Genomic DNA, 6,661 nt, shown 5'->3' with positions numbered 1-6,661 from the left:
TTTTTTTTTTTTTTTTTTTTTTTTTTTTTTTTTTAATGGTACCGGGGATTGTACTCGGGTCCTTGTGCTTGCAAGGCAGGCCACCGAACCGCTGAGCTAAATCCCCGGCCCCCTTTTTAGTTTTATTTTGAGACAGTATCCCATTATGTTGTCCAGGCTGGGCTGCAACTTAAAGTCTGCCTCAGCCTCCCAGACTGCTGGGATTATAGGCATGTATCATGATGCTTGGCTAACTCATAAAGTATTTGAAAACCATGTTTATTCTACTAATTTTGCATGTAGTGTTCCCTATAGTCTGTTGAATTAAATATGTCAATTGTTTTGCTCAATTCTATTAGTTTGAAACATCTCACTGATTTGGATTTGTCAGTTTACTCCTGTTGTCACTTTTTGCCTTACAAAGTTTGAGAATATGTCATATAGAAACAGGTTTGGAATTGTTATCTACTCCTAGTGCACTAAGTTTTTTCACATATTCACTATCTATAATTTTTTTAATAGTCTGGCCTTTTTCAAAGTAGCATTTGCTTGTTTTTTTCCTATCTTTTCATTTGTAACCCTTTCCTATTTATTTTGTAGGTCTGCTTCTAGTAAACAGCAAATTGGGGAGTTATTTCTTTATTCTTTTTGACAACCTCAAATTTTTAGCTATAGAGTTTGCTGTCTACGTTTATTGTGATTTTTAAAATTTTCCTTTTCAAAAAAGTTTTGCACAGATTTATTGCATCTAAATAGTTAAGCATTTGCAACAATGTACTAGTTACCTCTCCATAAACACCAACACTGAAAATGTATCACAATACTAATAAAAAGGCAAAGCATGTGAAATTATGCACAATTACACAATTGTGTACAAATTTTCACACAATTACAATACGGTATCTACAAAAATACATCTCACTTAAAAAATGTGAAACTGAAAAATAACACCAAAACTTAATCATGATCTTCAAACAAATTTTAAAAGTTGCTTAGTGCATATCCATACTAAAATAGCGAAAGAAGGTACCTCTACTGTCCTGTCATGACTAGATAAACTGTATATATTAGATATCTCTTTGGTATAGTGGATATTAAATAAGTTATTAATTGTATATTTTATAAAAGCACATTGAACTGAGTATAATCACATGTTCAAGATAAAATTTAATTCCTTCCAAAAGTACTCAATAGCATTGCATTTTTAATCACAAGTATGAAAATAAATTAGAGATACTTTTCAGTAGGTATTTGCCAATTACAGAGGGATATGATCAGGCAGCTTAAAAGATAAAAATGTACCATATTTTCACAAGCTCTACCACAAATATTACCATATTTTAACAACATTCTTAATTAAATATAAAAGAAAAGTTCATCACTCACATTTAAATTAAAAAGAATGCTTTAAACATTATTAGCCTCTCAGTAACATTTCAGGCCTCATGATTTATATGAAAGCAAATATAATAGTAACATTTATAAATTAAAAAAAAGCATTTTAAAAGAGGATAAAACTCTAAATGTTTTCATATTCTGGCTGTGATGGTATACTATTAGATGCCTGACTAAAAAATTGTATAGCTTTACCATTTCACTCAGGATTACACCCCATCCCACACAATAACTGGATATAAATTTTTCATTGAAGTAAGTAGGAAAGAAGAATCTTTTTATCCACAACTAACCTCTAATTTAAAAGTGTATAATAAATCTCTTCATTCATCTTAGTAAATAATTTTATTAACAGAATGCTGATCTTTGAAACAGAAATTTATCAGAATGAGCAAGACATAAAACAGAGCTAAAGTATAAGAGCTGACCCTATGGCATGTAGTACTCAGTTAATATCTTACAAAATTATGACACAAAAATTACATGTATATTTTCATTTTGTCTTAATACCGAAACAATATTGGGAAGAAATGGATAGTTATTATCATGCCTTTTAATAAAATCATCAAGTCTATTATAGACTTTTGGTGCTAGAATTAATCAGAGAAAATTCCACCCAACCTTTTCATTTTAGAGATAGAAAAGTTAGAAGAAGTTAGTGTCACTTGCCCAAGATCACACGCTAGTATGGAGATGCCTCCAAGAAGTAGGATTGGAGTTCCTATTTGACCCAGCTATCCCCCTGCTGGGTATCTTCCCCAAAGAATTAAAAGAATCATACCACAGTGATATATGCACCCATGTTTATAGCAGCACAATTCATGATAGCTAAAACTTGGAAGCAGCACTGTCAACTGGAGACTGGGTAATGAAAATGTGTTTTTTAAATAAAATGGAGTACTACTCAGCCATAAAGAATGAGAAACTAGAGATATTTATAGCTAAGTGGATGCACATTGAGGTGATGCTTTTAAGGTAACTAAATAGGATGCATGTGTGTAAATACTGAATAGTTTCTTTAGTGTAAGAAACTGCAAGTGTAAATAAGGACTAAAAGGTATAATAGATAATTTGAAATAGGAAGAAAAGGTTCAAAGGGGAAGGAGAAATGGGAGGGGTAGGGGAAAAGAAAAACAGGAATAGTATTAACATGAGAAACAAAGTCTTTGTAGATAGGGAGGGGTGGAGCGGTTGAAGGGAGGGCAGGGGAATGGGGAAAAAATAAGAACCAACATGGATTATGTAAAGGTGTAAACTTCCAATGATGAATGTCATTACATTTATACTTTAAATGTGCCAATAAAATTAATTAATTAAAAAAAGAAACATTAGAAATAAAATTCAGATATTGATATCCCATTATTCCTGTTGACCACACCATTCTACTTGTTGAAGGTTAAGAGTAACAGTATCCTACAGTGTAGGATATGTTCACAAGATATGTAGAAACATCATGATTATACCATTTAATACCTTCATTTACTTTATTGTTCACTGCTACAACAGGGGTGCATCTTTATTCCATCTGCCAGCATCCCATAATCAAACCTGTACATGTTTATATTTAAACTTAAGTCTATTAAAGTTAATACTAACACAATAAATCTACTTTATTTGAAATCGGGTTCAATTTAAATAGCTGGAAAATTGATGCTTATTTTAAAAGCAATTTCTTAATCTTAAATATTTGAGTAATCTCTTTCATTTTTTCTTCTCAGTAGATATTGATAAATAGAACTACCCCATTGGTTGACAAACACAATAATCAAATACGAGAAACACGTGTGTTACCACCAGTTTATTGAGATATGATTCCTTTTTATAAAAAACAATGTGTCAGAATTAAAATAGTCTTAAAAAATGATTGCAGTTTACAGGGAAACAAAACTGACAGTTCTGTATTATAACACACCCTAGGCTAGGTGTGTCACTAATACTTCCTTTTAAAGTTTCTGAGTTTTAGGCCATTTTCTGGCCCCTCTTTTAAACTTGAAGGAAGACTGAATCTTTCTATGGCAAGCAATCCCAGTTTTTACAAATCTCTTTGCATTTCCATTGCTGCTGTTTGCACCCATCCCTAGGTTGTGTTACAATCTTTTTAAAGTCCTTACTGATGGAATCATAACTCTTTTCAGGATCATTGTTGTTGTCATCATCATCTCTGGGACAGACACTGATTTAAATAAGGCTTCTCCTGAAATTTGGCAAAATCCAGTGTGTGAATATAGCACTCAGTTTTCAGTTACTGGCTTACTTTTCTGTTCATCACTGCTCCCCTCAATTCTGATAATCATTTCCTATATCAGAAGAAGAGGAGAAAGTAATGTCTGCTTACTTCCTTTTAGTGCTTATTCTTAGAGTTTCTCTTTTTCTCCTTGACAATGCCCGGCTTCTTTATAGCTGAAGTTCTTTGGTTCTTCAGCTTTGTATTATCTTCAGAACTTTCCTCAGCATCAAAAGATGATGAGCCACTTTGTATGTCCTTGGCACTTCTCTTTAAATTTGAATTTCTTCTTTCTCTCAATTCTATTCTTTTCAGTCTTCTATCAGAAGATTCAAAGCCATCTTTCATGAAATATTTTCAATATCAGATGAATAGTCTTCTATCTTCCTTGAACTTTTTTTCTGGTAAGCTGCATCTTTTATTCTCTCTACCAGATTTTGTTCTTACAGATGTTATTCTTTCTCTTTTTTATCTTCTGAACAGTCACAACTGTCTCCTTTCCCTTGCAAGTTCCCCAAATTATCAGATAATTCATACTTCTGTTTTTTAACCTCTCTTTCCACCACTAGTTGAATTAGTCTCAGTCTGTTTTATGCCCTGAGAAAAATGACAAATTTCTTCTTCAGATAATTTCTCAGTGCCATCAGAAGATGATTCCTACTGTGGTTCTTTTTAAATCCTTTTTTCTTCAAGTCTGTGGTTTACTTTTTCTTCAGGTCCTTTTTGCTCTTGTTTTATTATCTTCAGAGGATTCATTACTCTGCTCTTTCTTTGGAAATTTCTAAATAACATCAGATAAGCAACTCTGTACTTTCTTTTCTGTTTAGAAGGGTTTATTGAATGTTATTCCTGCATCACACTTAGCAAAGAAAAACAATTTTTCCTTGTTGGCACCTTTCATTTCATATGACATGTATTCTAACTCTGAACCATAGTAGTTTCAAGATTCTAAAAAATGTCTCCTGGAACTGATGAAGGAACAGATACAGTATCCGTGTCTAAGTCTTCAGATGTTTTGGCAAGTTCATACTGAAGTTCTTTTCTATCAGATTTCTTACATTCACCACTGGTATTTTTATTTGCTCTGTGTTCCTCTGTTGGGACATTCTGATTCATGTGCTCCCTCTCTACCTGTTTTCTTGAAAATTTAGTTTCTAACTTTGAAATATATTTTCTTTCCAGAGCATGAGGTTTTTATTTGTTTCTGAACTTTTACTTCAGGGTTGGCACCTACAACTTTATATTCTTTGGTATTTTTCTCTTTGTTTACAACACCCGAAGCACAGAATTCATATCATCTTGATATCAGCCAGCTGAGATTTTAAGCTTTAAGCTGATGAAACTTTATAATAGTTTTGATTTCTGAAATATCTTTTGCCTGCTTCAAAAATTTAATATAACTGGAGTTCGTGTTGGCTGTGGTCTCAACCCATTTTTTTTTTCCTCGTTAATCATCTCTTTGGGCACAATTAATATTGAATAAGAGTAGGTTACAGAACCAGAACATGAATCATCAGATTTCTTTTCTTCTCCATTACCATTTTAACTATTTTTCTTTGGGGATAATCTGGGCACATGGTCACAGACCGTGCTATTCTTTCAATTTGCAATGTTTATTTTCTTATTATTTTGTTTCAACAATTGTTCTAGATTTTCAAACATGCTGTTAAAGTCCAGTAAAGGTTTTGGGTGACAAATGTAGCAATACCATTGGTTGTTTTCATTGGTTGTCTTAGCTCCTTTCAACCCAGGTTATACAAAATGATTTTCTCTCTTTTTTTTTTTTGGTACCAGGGATTGAACTCGGATCCTTGTGCTTGCAAGGCAGGCCACCGAACCGCTGAGCTAAATTCCTGGCCCCCAAAATGATTTTCTTACAAAAGGCATTATGGCAAATGTCACAACAAGTCAAGTCCCCATCTCTGCATACTATTTACATTGTTTGTCCATTCCATCTGAGTCTTAGCTAATATCATTACTCATGTAATACTTACAAAAATTCCAAATGAAGACCAAATGATTGACCTGTTGTTCCCAACATGTACAGCTCACAATTTCATGAAGCCCACCTTCTTTTGGCAAGCTTTGCATAGCAATATCATTTTCTGAATTTTCATTAGAAGCATCTTCATTTATAGTTTCATCCAAAAATTTTTTCTCGTAAGATTCTACGTACTTTGTTACAATTGAAAGTTACTTTGATTGTGATGATCCTGAATATTTAGATTTTTCTGGAGAGCAAGTTCCTTCTTTCTTGCTGCTTTCCATCATATCAAAGTTATCTCCAGAGCCACTGATTTTATCTGTGCTTTGGTTCATAACAAGTCAGACTCTTCTGATGAATGTGCCAGGAAGCCATGAAGCTTCTGCACTGATGTACTCAACTTGCTTTTGAATTTGTAGATGTTAGACTGTCGTTCCCTGGCTCTAAGGCAGAACAGATGACACAGCAGAGGAGAGTTGCTCACCAGCATGGCGATGGGGAAGCAGCTAAAAAATTTTCCTAACAAGCTTCTAGCATGCTTCTTAGGTCTAACTATTTATACTCTTTAATATATAATGCCCTCTATGTATCTTTTTAATTTTAGTACAGGGATCAAACTTGGGCCCTTGCCCTTGCAAGGCAAGCAGCGGAACCACTGAGCCAAATCGCTTTCCCTTCTCTATGTATCTTTGAATTCATATTTTCTTTGATGCTGGGCATTTCACAGGCATTAGATTTGCCAAATATAGCTTTTCTTCAATTCTTTCTATTTTCTCCTGGGTTTCTGACATATATTTTGCCTTCTCATTTAGCCAGCTTAATCTTCTTTTTTTTCATAATTTGAAAGTTCTTGGTGTGATCGATCCCCATTGAAGGAGTAAACTTTTTTATTAAAAAAAAGAAAGTTCTTATTTCTATCTTCAGCTATGATTAATCTGCCATTTGATTTATTTATTGAGATTTTGCAATTAGACCTAGGGCCAGGGATTTAGCTCAGTGGTCCTGCCACCTGCCTCGCAAGCACAAGGACCCAAGTTTGATCCCTGGTACAAAAAAAAAAAAAAAAAAAAAAAAAAAAA

At 33.4% G+C, this 6,661-nt stretch overlaps 1 pseudogene; it reads right to left on the bottom strand.

Moving 5' to 3' along the window:
- Window positions 1-3,317: 3,317 nt before the first annotated feature.
- Window positions 3,318-6,661, bottom strand: part of LOC117285674 — a 43,882-nt pseudogene continuing 40,538 nt past the window's right edge.

Source organism: Fukomys damarensis, unplaced genomic scaffold, assembly GCF_012274545.1.
Source record: "Fukomys damarensis isolate Sample0158 unplaced genomic scaffold, DMR_v1.0_HiC HiC_scaffold_1, whole genome shotgun sequence".
In the NCBI taxonomy this organism is placed as follows: domain Eukaryota; kingdom Metazoa; phylum Chordata; class Mammalia; order Rodentia; family Bathyergidae; genus Fukomys; species Fukomys damarensis.
Note: the sequence above shows the minus strand (reverse complement) of the source record. Positions and strands in the feature narration are given on the sequence as shown.